Source organism: Stegodyphus dumicola, chromosome 1, assembly GCF_044657685.1.
Source record: "Stegodyphus dumicola isolate Sdum_Otavi_A_Nest chromosome 1, ASM4465768v1".
NCBI classification, from domain to species: Eukaryota; Metazoa; Arthropoda; class Arachnida; order Araneae; family Eresidae; genus Stegodyphus; species Stegodyphus dumicola.
This window is the reverse complement of record NC_140768.1, coordinates 142894460-142907389: the sequence shown is the minus strand read 5'-3', so window position 1 is coordinate 142907389 and position 12930 is coordinate 142894460. Positions and strand designations below refer to the sequence as shown.

At 32.9% G+C, this 12930-nt stretch overlaps 1 protein-coding gene and 1 long non-coding RNA gene across 4 annotated transcripts in view; both read right to left on the bottom strand.

The window, feature by feature from the left end:
• The window catches only part of aru (arouser), a 204634-nt gene that overhangs the window by 68398 nt on the left and 123306 nt on the right, over positions 1-12930 (bottom strand). The gene's annotated exons all lie outside the window — the stretch shown is intronic.
• Positions 5147-9972, bottom strand: LOC146999284 (uncharacterized). The gene is made up of 2 exons (XR_015042428.1): positions 9758-9972; positions 5147-5315 (listed from the first exon to the last, which is right to left on the bottom strand). It is a non-coding gene; the product is annotated as an uncharacterized LOC146999284 (long non-coding RNA).

Sequence of the window (12930 nt, the reverse complement as noted above, 5' to 3'; positions counted from 1 at the left end):
AACTGGAACGCAACAGCACAGAGACCTGCACCTTATTTACCACCGCATGCAACAAATTAAAGCTCACAATCTCCATAGGAAAATCGTCAGCAATAATTCCCAGACGAGGTACCAATCCAACTCGTCGTCCATGCATAAAACTCCTAGGCCGAAACATCAAAATTGTGCGGAATCTCAAGTATTTAGGGGTAGTATGGGACCAAGGTCTCACCTGGATTCCGCATATCATGGAAACCAGAAACAAGACGTCAATTATCGCCCGCATAGCAAAACAATTTCAAGGTCGCAACTGGGGCCAAAACCCCCACATCCAAAAAGTGCTATACCTTACAGTTGTAGAAAAAATAGCTTTATACGCTGCAGTGATCTGGGCGCAGCCAATGGGTACTCGCAAGATCAGGCAACTTACAACGCTACAACGCCCTTTCGCCCTGCAATTAAGCAAAGCCTAACGCACAACCGCCACCAGTGCAGCAACAGTTCTAGCCGGCATATTACCACTCCATATAAAAGCAGAGATGGAGGCAACTTTTACTAAATTGATCCACCTACGCAAAGATGCAACTTTCGCAAATACCAGCTACAGTCCAGTCCACTTCGAATGTCCCTCCACTTCTACCCATACTCATCCAGCTCTCAGAGGAAGTGGAACCCACATCAAAATTGACACGCACCACGGAATGGAAACCAGATCTACACAGACGGTTCAAAGCAGGAGAATGGTGTAGGCAGTGCTTTTGTGCACTATGAGAATGGCAAAACTGTACACGACTGGCAAGGACAACTTCGCACTCACAATAGCATCTTCCAGGCGGAAGTACTGGGAATTACGGCAGCAGTGCAACATCTCATAGATTGCCAGATCCCACGAGCAAATATCTATACCGATAGCCTTTCAACTTTACTTGCACTTGAGAACCATCATCATGTCTCACCTCTCATACTCAGACTCCAACATCTCCTTATGCAACACCCTCATTACCATTTCAATCTAGTCTGGGTTAAAGCCCATGTGAATAATGAGGGCAACGAGGCTGCTGACACGTTGGCCAAAGATGCAATTTCCAACCCGACAGCCCAACCCATCACCGTACCTGCGCCCTGCTCTTATCTAAAGGGCCTCCTACGAGAGCAAGGAATGCACCAATGGCAACGTGAGTGGACCGAATGCGAGACAGGCAGACGGACTTTCACCTACCTCCCGAAAGTTTCCGCCGATCGACTCTTTGCCGTAGCACCTCTCACCTACTTCATCACGGGTCACGGCCCGTTTCCCAGCTATTATAATCGCCACGGCATCTCAAATACAGATATCTGTGTCTGTGGATTAGAAGGGTCACCAGACCATTACGTATTTGAATGTCCTTTGACGGCTGCACACCATCTTCCGCTACCTACAAATAATAGGAACGCCTATCACCGGTTCCTTATAACGCATAAAGGAGCGGTTAATTCAATCTCCAGCATCATGAATACCATCGCGGCATTGGGCACAGACCTTTGCCTACCGTGCTAAAATGACGCTATGGTGTACTGACGATAAGCTCTAAGACTAGTCCAGTGAATTTTACAATATCTGGGCTTCACCACAACTGTGTGTTTAAGCTCCCCTGCCCACAATCTAAAGTGGCAATACTAACAATTCGCAAATATGTGGCATCTCCTTAGAGAGATGTGTTATGCCTCCATAATGATACGTGTGTAATCCCTTCAACAGCATGTGAACAACATCTTCTTACGCAGTGTTAGTGAACGCTTGTGTGCCTCACGGTGCACACATTGCTGGGGCACTGCCCAATAATTAGTGCTACAACATCCTCGTGCCTTTTATCAGTGTTTTTATCTATGTTCTTAGCGATGCTACAATAATCAACGCCTTAGCAATCTAACCGCACTCTTCTTCTGCACACATGAGTATTCATGAACTCATCATTCATCATTCAAGATGTACCTGTATTTATATCCAACAGAACTGCCTTACACTAACATTGTGCTCCAGCTTTCATGTGACTTCATGTACTCCATTTATCTTTTTGTGCCTTAAGTGACTATGTGTATGTACCTGTTTTTTGTACTCTCTGTTTATGCATTTTACGCGTTGTGCTTTGTGTATTGTTGCCTATGCATTTTATGTTTTTTTTTTTTTTTTTTTTTTTTTTTTTTTTTATGCGTACGTCTTATTATCCAAGTATTTTTAGTTTAACTACCTACTATCTGTAACACCACAGCTTGCCTCTTCAAACTGTAATACAATCCTACTAATGCCCTTGTAAGGCCATGTACTTCCCTTTGACAACCTCAATAATCTCCTGGTGCAGCCTCGTGTGGTTCCAGGAAGCTTTTGCCGTAGTTAGAGGAGGGTTTGGAACACATTCCTGTTTACCTCTGTTAGACACCAGGCGTTCCAGTCCTCCGTAACCTACCTACCTACCTATGTTGCCATTACTTAATTTACAGCCCTCGTATAATTATCCATCTTGTGATTCTGAATCCACCGACGTTTAAATTGTTACCTCAAGTGCTATTCAAGACATGGACAGAAACTGTCTTGCTAAACTTTGGCGATTTGGTCATTTCTCGACAATTTGGCAACTTTCTGGAAGTTTCGGGAAAATGCATTTTCCAAGTTCTAGGATCGTTTTTCCCCGAAGCTACCAGAAACCAAGTAACAAAGAAATATGTCAACAGCCAGTGATCATTTACTTAATAGTCAGAATCTGCGTGAGAGACTGCGCACGTGTACTGCGTTAGAGACTGCGAACGGGTACTGCGTTAGGTGAACTGCGTCTCTCAAATATATCCTTAATTTATTATACTTTTCGCATATTAAAGAGGATTTGCCTAATACCTACATTCTTTCTGGGTTATTTACACATATTTATTTATTCACTTAGCTTCATTTTGACTGGTTAAGTTTCAGATCGCAAATTTGAATATTATAATTGGCCTTCGTCATTAGCGTTTCATAATCGTGCGAGAAAAAATAATTTTGAAATGGCGCAATTTAGAGACATCTATTATAAGCACCTTACTTTTTTTTATAATGGAGGGAGGAAATAACAAAATTAAATAGGAAATTTCAGAACCAACTGTGCAAATTAAAGTTCGTTAACTTTCATATGTAAATGCAACAGCAGTATAACATGTACGACATGAAATCGTTGAGATATAAATGTTCTGCTTAAAAGGAATAAATCTGTTGAATTTGATATCTCTAACAGTCACTTGTTTGCGACATCTAAAGCGCAGTTAACTAACCTAGAAATGAAGAATGGGTAGCACAGAATTATCAGATAAGCAAATGCTAATGATAAGAATTAACCCAAATGTTTGAAATAGTTCCTATGGTGACGATTAGTGCGCAGAACACGGAGAACCCTTTTTTAGAAAAGTAAATTACACTGTAAAAAAAAAATCTGTAAGGTTACTAAGAAAACTCATGGAAACTGGGATGCCATGGGTTATTTGAGTAACAGAAACAGGTGTTTTCTTTGTAACATTACAAGAGTTTTGCCTGTAATGGTTACAGATCTTTTTCTTGTAATATCACAGCATATAATTATGTAAGTAGAACATATTTTTCTCATGTAAATTCCCAAACGATATATCTGTAATGGTTACAGATTATTTGCGTGTAATATTACAGCAAATAATTATGTAAAATGAACATGTTTTTCTCATGTAAAATCTCAACAGATATATCTGTAACCGTTACAGGTTATTTGCTTGTATTATTATAGCATGTTATTATGTGAGTAGAAGATACTTTTCTTACGTAAAATTCCAATGGTTGTATCTGTAAAGATTTCAGATTATTTCCTTCTAATATCCCATTAAGTAATTATGTGTGTAGAATATATTTTTCATAGATAATACTAAAGGATATGTCTATAAAAGTAATCGATTTTTTTGTCTAAAATGATGCTTATTATAATAAAATATATTGAAATCAAGATGTTTTGAGTAAAACAATATCTGCATGTGTATATCATTATCAGATATATGCAAGTGAAGCATAATAGTTTGGCTTTTTAAATTAGTCAATTTGACCTCAGAATAGCATTAATTTAAAAGATGTGCTTTCAACAGCAATGTTCTTTTTTCAAAAAGTAACATTAGTCTGTTTGCAGAGCATTTTTGTTTTATGAAGAGAAACTTATGTCTGATATTATTGAAAGGCTTTTCATATTATCATTTTGATTAATTTAAAAGTTCAAATTGATATGCTACTCCTTATATTTGCCCTGTAAAATAGCTGAAAAAAATAGTATGTTTTATTTGCATGTTTTAGTGTCAGTTAATAAGATATGTTCTAGAACTTTCTTTTTAGTAATTTTAGCTAAAATAGACACATGTTGCTTTAGATTTAACTTATATGAGTAAACGTGTTCCATGTTGATATGATCATATTATTACAGTAAAAGACATTTTGTGAAATATTTCTATGAAGAACTCAGAACAGCTGTTCTTCATATTTCAAAAATATATTCTCTCCTTCTAAAAAATGACATTTTCAGTAAATTAAAGAATTCAACATAGCAATGAACTTCATTTTGTTACTACAAGGAATTCAAATTTTGTTCATACGCTTGAATTACAACGTCTAACTAATTTTTTTATTCTTCTGCACTCAGTGTTTGTCAACAGTCTGCTATTGTTTGAAATAATGCGTAACTTTTTTACTTACCTTCAAATAATTTCCTTTGAATTAACAGATAGAAGTCTTTCATTAAAACCTAATGTCATGCTTTTTGAACAAGCATAAAACTTTGCCAAATGACCTTAATTTTTAAAGCCTTGTTTCCCTTAAAATTCTTAATACAATTATGCCTTTAAGAAATTTATTTCTAAAATTAATACTTCAGTTTAGCTTAAAATTTAATGCATTTTAATTTTACTTATAATTTTTTACAAACATAATATGTAATAAATCTAAGCTTAATATTTACCATTTCGAAAGTGATACTAAAAAGTATTCCTAGTTATTATAAATTTCGAGATTCGCATACAAAATTGTGAAATAAACATGTGACAACAGAAAACAAACTTTATGCTCTCTCTATATTACAGCATGTTAATTAAGAAATTTATTGAATTTGTAATTTTATTGTGAAACACTATGAAGCAAATGATATGCTAATTAAAATACAGAAGTAAAAATAATTTATTACTTAATTCATAAACTTTACATAAAACCTGAAAAAAAGAATTAATTAAAAAATAACATAATATAATTTAATAAACATTTCATAAAAATTCGTTTCGACTGCTTGGAAAAAATGAATGGTTTTTCTCCTCTTTGTAAACCATGTCTCCTAAATAAAGAAAAAAACATTTCTTTTAAAATCATAATCATGCTCTTAAAAAGCTTATAAAAATTATTTTAATAGATGTTTTAAACATGTGCTTATATAACACTTTTAATCATATTTCTTTATAATATCTTAATTAATTAAGAACAGCTTAAATTCTTTAAAAAATTGGATTACAGTGAACCGTCTCATTACGACAAGCTACCTTAGTCAATCACTTTTTAAATTTAACTAGCATTCCTCATAAAATAACTAATTAGTAAACATAACTTCTCTAGGATGCCCACTATCATTTAAAGATCAAAATTTTCAGGAATCACGTATAGTTAGCTTAGAGAAGGTTCATTGTACAAAAACAGCCAATATTCAAATATTTTCATAAATGAAGCCACCATAGTTATTAAATATAATATACAGTATAATTATATTCAGAATTCAGAACTTGAATAAATTTCTCGAACTGTTTTAGCATTCGAAAAATATTATATTTATTACCTTAAATTTCTAAAACAATATTACATATTCGTCCAAAGGAATCACTGGGACTTGGACAACATTTTCCCCCTAGCTTTCTTTTAGCACAGGATTCTGAATGTGTTTTAAAGATTTAGGTAATGTTTGTCTTCCTTAAGGCGGTCACAAAACAAGTTACACTAAATGTTTTGTCCGCATAGTGGTCATTTTCATCTTACTAACTGATTTGCTAGTGGATTTTGGGTGCATGGCCTATCATTGATGAAACAATAATAGTGAACAGCTTCAAGAAAATGGGGATATCTTATGCTCTTGATGCCATATTCCCACTTATTTTTACTAATTTTATCTTCCGAAAATTAAGAGGGAAAAATTAAATGAATAATTTAATTTCCAAAGGACACAGTCACAGTAGGAATATAACAAATGAAAAGTAATCATGGATAAACTACTACTATCACAATACTATTTATTTAAAAGAAACCTCTATTTCAATAAGAATACACATAATTGCAACATCTAATAAGTTATCTCATTTCTTCTTTATAATTTGAACTACTGTCATTCTCATTATTGTTCTTGCAAATCCTTAAGCCTCAGATCATACATAAATAATTAGAGAAGGTTGTGGTCCGATGCTTGCTAGGGTGAACATTCAGCTGATATGCAAAATTGCACAGTGAATGGCAGTTGGTATTTGTTTTCACTATCATAGATCTTTGTTTGTATTAGGCTGACATAATATTCAACAGTTAGAAGAGAAAGATTCAACGGGGCCTTAAGTGTGCAAAAGTTTGCCTTTGTTAGTATGACGAAAACAATCATTATGTTGATAAATCCATTTTAAAATCTTGGGATATTCATTTTCTGAATGCATTAAAAGGGGGAAAATTATGTAAATATTTTTTTAATTTTCAGAATCTGGTTCTAAAGCTGGGTGGGGTGGAATATGCAACGCAATACGGTAATTCTGAAGATCATTGCTCGTGGCAGTACAAACTAAACGGTGATAACTTGCATGCTGTAGAAGAAGACACAAATTGCAGTTCCAGATGCATTAAATGCTTTGAGGTCTAGGGAGTAGCAGTGGGCAATACTAGGAATGAAATTCAAAGTATAGGGAAGTAGGAATGAAAATTACTTTTATCAGATAACTTAAATGGTTATGTTACTAAGCGTTCTTATTGGAATGTAGGTTTCTTTTAAATAATAATACTATGATAGTTACCAGTAGTTCATTCATGAATATTTTTGATTGGTTATGATCTTATTGTAATCACATCCTTCAAAATTAAATTGATTGCTTAATTTCCCCCTTGATTTTCATACTATAATATAAAAGGAGGAAAAAAGTCTGCAAATAAACATAACTCCTCTTTCTCTCTCTATATATAGACATGTATCTTCGTGTGCAACTAAGCAAAACAAATGTGACTTTTTCTTCTTTAAAAAAATTGTGTAAATAAATAGGATGAGAATTAAGTTCATTTCAAAGACTTATGACACATGAAATATACATGATCAAAATAAATTAGAAAATTAAGTTCAAATAAATTTTAAGCTAAATTACGTGTTGCAATGTAAGTTGCAATAATTCAGTTGTAATAATTAATACTAACAAAACCAAACATCATATTCCCATTCTGCAAAGTATAAAAATTCTTCTGCAAAACTGAAAAAATGACCAACACTTTGGCTTATTTGATAACTTTCAAATTCACTCCTTTGTTTGCATTTAGAATTTATAACTTTAATTTTCCACAGAAATTTGTTTTTGATTTAAAAAAAATTCACTGGCATAATTTCATTCACTTCAGCATATATTAATAGATGCAGAAGGTTTTTGTACCTTACATAATTTTAAATCTTATGTAAACTAACGTAATTAATAACAAAATCAAAACGTAGATCAGAAACAGCATAAAATTTAATTAATAATTACTACTAGTGTCACACAAAATGCTATGAAATTAATTAATAAAATAAGAATGAGATAAAATATATAGAATTAATATTCCACATGTGTGAAGTTTGGAAGTTTTACGTTAAATATTTTTTTTTAATTAAGTATTTTTAAAAATGACCCCTTAAAGCATGGGACCTTTCATAATTAGAACTTGCAAATCCACTTCGCTAGTCTTTCATAACATTGCTTTTCTTTTATTAACAAGAAATATTGCATTCAGTTATTTAATTTAAGATATCAAAAATAATGCTACTGAAAGGCATGAATACTTACTTAAATTTCAAATTAATTTGGTTGACTTAAAATAATATTTAAAAAAATAAAGCTTCATATATACGTCTAAAAATCAGACCTTATTAATTTTCTTTTATTTGAACGATATCTGAATTCTGCCTTAGTTTGGACTAGTAAATCATTGGGCAATTAAATGCCAAGCTATAAGAGAACTAATGTAGTTTACAAATGCACTGAATTTTATTTCCGGTATTAACTTTCAAAGAAAGTAAAATTTTCTGCATATTTGCATCATTTGGATTGATAGAATATGGCAAAGCATGCAAAGGCTATCAGCCTAAAGGGAAGTATATATTCATGGGCAGTTTTGTAAGGAAAAGTAGCTTGCATTTCCATTTATTCATGTGTGTATATATATATATTTACATTGTTAATGCTAAAATCAATGCTTCATTAAAAATTCATTATTATTTTATTTTTAATACAACATACAGATACAGAATTGTTTTAAATTCCAATAAACAATAATAATCTATTTTTAAGAAAACTTATTTTATGATTTATATATTATATTACATGAATAAGAGAAACATTTGTCAAGAAATGTATTAAACTTGTATTAGCAGATTCATGCTATCCTAGTAACAAGACTATCATACTTCAAAACTGTTTTTAAACTGGGCAAAATAAAATCAACATAAATTCTACATTAAATGTTTAAAAACTTATAAGTATGCAATGGTAGTTATATATACAATATAATATATGTTGTCATTTATAAAATATTAATGAAATGATAATTTTGGAAATAATGCACAAAATTTTAGTTTTGTTTTATAATTAGTTTAAGGAATTGTTAGAAAAATATTTTAGGTCATTTCCATTTTCCCTGTTGATATTGGTATATTAAAATATATGGAATAATTAAGTTGCATCTAGTTAGTAAAACAAAACTTTACGAAAAAGTATGATACGGCATATTTTTAATCAATATAATTACTTCATTTTGGAGTTATAATATTTTCGTAAGAAATTTTCGTAAGTAAAACAAAACTTTACGAAAAAGTATGATACGGCATATTTTTAATCAATATAATTACTTCATTTTGGAGTTATAATATTTTCGTAAGAAATTAATACCACTGAAAAAAATATTATTACACTAAAGGAATAAACGAGATTCTCGACCGCGTTGTTCAAGTTTTTGTAATTTTACTTCATAACACACTCGTACATAAACATATTAGACTGAATTATAAACCAGGTATAACTAATTAGATAATCCTAGAAAAAGAATAAACTAAACCTAGTAAGCAAAAAAATATATACATTACATTCAGAATTCTAAATGTTTATATAAACGTTTCTCGCAAGGCTTGCCGGGAAAAAGATGTCAAACGTTCTTTGGTCAGACGATTGGAAAAGAACGCTAAAATTTTGTTTTCAACAACCACATTACCATTTCAATTATATACCACAAACAGTGATTAAATTTTGGAATAATTAGTTTTAAATAATAATACGGGCAATTTAAGTCGTAATTTATCGGATGCACAATGACAAAATACTAGTATTAGATCTGCATTTGGAATAAATATTTTGCACTCTTTCAACTCATTAGACATTACGAACACTGATATTAATTAATCGCAAAACTTAAACGTTTAAATACTTACTCACTACATATAACAGTGCGAAGTGCATGATAATAATCTGCATAAAATGAACAAAAAATATTTCAAGTAGTAATTGTAAACATTTCCTTACTTACCTGCGCTATACAACCAACATGCATTCAGCCATGTTTTTTTCTGCAACTAGCTTTCAAACACTTTTCTCCTGATTGGCTAATTTCCAGTCAGTCACGTGATTCTTCCGCGCGGCTACTGAAACATTATCTGTAATGTTACAAGCAAATCAGCTGTTACCGCTACAGTTTGCTTTCAACCTGTTACCATTACAGGAAATTCTTCTGTAACTTTTTGATTTCTGTAACTTTACAAAACTTTTGCCTGTAAAGAGCGAACTTTTTCTTTACCGTGTACGAGATATTTTTAAAACCATGATCCGATTTGTAAATTTCCGTCTCCAATAAATAAAAAATAAATCGATACGTAAACACTGCCCCCTTACTTTTACAGAGGGTGTTTACACCCTTTTTAGAACGAATTCGATAAAAAATTTTGAAAAAGCAAACGTTTCGGAATAAAAATTTCTGGCAACAGCTTATTATTTAAAAATGAGAAATATCGTCTGCTACTTTTCGATTTATTCTTCTTTGAAAATGTCGTAAACAAACTGCGAATTGAAGATACTATTTTTGAGGTAATACTTTGAAGGTAATATTTTATAAACGTTCTCTGTATATAGCACTCCATTTATTGTTGTGTAGAACTTCCAAACAAAAAAAACATATGACGATAAAGATTGCAGTGCCGTCCAAATTCTGAGCAATTATTATTTAAAATGAAAATATCGTTTGCTACAGTTAATTAAAATTAGTAATTTACATAATTCTTACGCTAACAATGGCGACACAGACAGCGAAAAATGAGTACACCTTCTTGAGGAATCAAAAACAAGAATTATGAGTTAATATTTTAATTTTAATGAATATATATTGTTACGTTATTTTCTGACACCAGTTGTTACGTTATTTTTTTCCTTTGGTACGTTCGTTACGAGATTTGCGCGGATTTGGAGTGAATAATGACAACACTACTTGATGAAATATCGAAACACACTTTATTTAGCCAATATTAATCAGGAGAGTTCCAAAATCACGTTTTACAGCCGTCGAAGATCTACTATACACTCGCTGAAACAATCAGCGACACAGCCTTCAGGTTATCAGGCAATAACGGTGGAGACAGCTTCACTGCAAAGCACCAGAGTACAGCTTCCGACTCTGCTTGGTCGTTCTCGGAATTCCACGTACTCTCAAGACTCCCCATGCTACAACTCAAGATGCACTCCACGAGACACAGAGCACAGCTCCCGACTTTTCGGTTCAGTCGTTCCCGGAGCTCAACACACTCTCTCGACGATGCACTAACCGAGATACACTAAGAGACTCTTTCGATCCACTTGACGACCCACTCGGCACTCAATGCCCGGCTGTCAACTCGATCGACTCCGCACGGCCTAACTCGAGACTATCTCGCACTGACTCTCCGCGTACCAGCAGGGTTTATATAGTTTTTGGCTTGTGTTCGAGAACATTCTGGGCTAAACCAGTAAGAATACGTTCCAGAAAATTCTCCATCCGTCCATGGCATATCGCCAATTTTATCGCCAAATGGGAGATTTCTCGCCAAATATGGCAACCATGCCTTCCCTTGCGATTTTATGGCAACCCTAAAACTGCTTTGCGGGGAAGCTATCTTACCGCGCCTGGACATTTCGTAACAATATGTTACCGGCAAACTATGAAATGCCGGCATTGTATAGAATGCGGGACGCTTTTAGGCACAGTTATGAAATATGAGGATTATTTACATACTTTTCGCATTGTATATACTACCTAGGCATTCTTATATAATGACAAATGCTATTTAGGGAAAGTATGAAAATATGTCCTGATAAGTTTATTATATAAATGACGTGCATTCCTCAACAATACGAATGTTATTCTAAAAAAATAATGAGGAAGCCATTAAAAAAATTATTCAAAATACGTGAAGAAAAATTGAAGTTGTACAAAACAAAATCTTGTGTATTTTGAGGGAAACTAAATTTTCATATAAAAAATGAAAAATAAAAATTATCCTACTTGTTGCAACAAGGTACACTTGAATGACATTTTTGAATTACATTTCATTACATTCGATTTTTCACACAAAGACATTTCATATTTTGGCACTTTTGTTACACATACGTTTGACGAGCCCTTGAACGCTTCCACTGGACTGAGCAATTGCAACTGGTCAGAGAGGAATTGGTGGTCAGGAATATCTTCAATTTTAAACAAATTCTTAGGACATCAAGCGATCTCTGGTATACTTGTTTCAAAATTCCTTCAGAAGTTCTAGGTCGGTAGAAATCATCCTCTGTTACACTCATTACAACCGCCAATATATTGAGCGAATCACCTCGGCTCCATACGAACCTGCACAGTAGTTCCCAAAGAAGCAATGGGATTTTTTTCCCCCGAATTAATTTTCATTTTTTTGCTTGTATTTCCAGATTAATTTTAGAATTTATTTTACCTTCAATAGCATTTTCAGTTTTGAAACAAAGGGTGCTCAAAATATCCATTTCATCATCTTTACTAGCATGGTCACAGAAGGTATGAATTTTTTTGACAAAATTTTTTGTATGCAAGCGCATCAGTCTCTTCCTTTAAACGCACACAACCAGGTATTAGACGGAAATCTCTTCGGTAAGCATGCCTTCATCGTGCTGGTTTAATCCGCTGTAATCTCATTCATGTTTTTTGAAACAAGTTCTTTTCTTGCATAATCTGATTAGTTTCGCATTTTCCAAACAATTGGAAATTCTATTACTTTTCTAGCTTCTCCTCTATATTTATATACAAATTCGAGATGCATTTCATACTTTGTCGGTTTCTCATTTGACATCCTATAGAATGCCTGGGAAATGTGTGAAATATGAATCGTTTCATACATAGAAGGCTAGTTTTATATTTGGGAATTACTATATTTGGGAATTTTATAGAATGCCAGATTTCAAACTTTGCCAGTAACACATACATCATTTTGGTACTAACTGAATGAAAGAATTTATAAACACCTCGATGAAGTTTCTTTGTTTTCATCTAAGGATAAAATCCTATCCATTACAAACAAAGAACAAAAACACAAGAACATATTATTACCAGTAGACGATATATAACATCTTTATTTATTTACGATGATAAAAAATTGCGCTGCTTCTCAACAAGTGAATTATTAAGACAGTTATCTTAATTTCTTATTAACATTT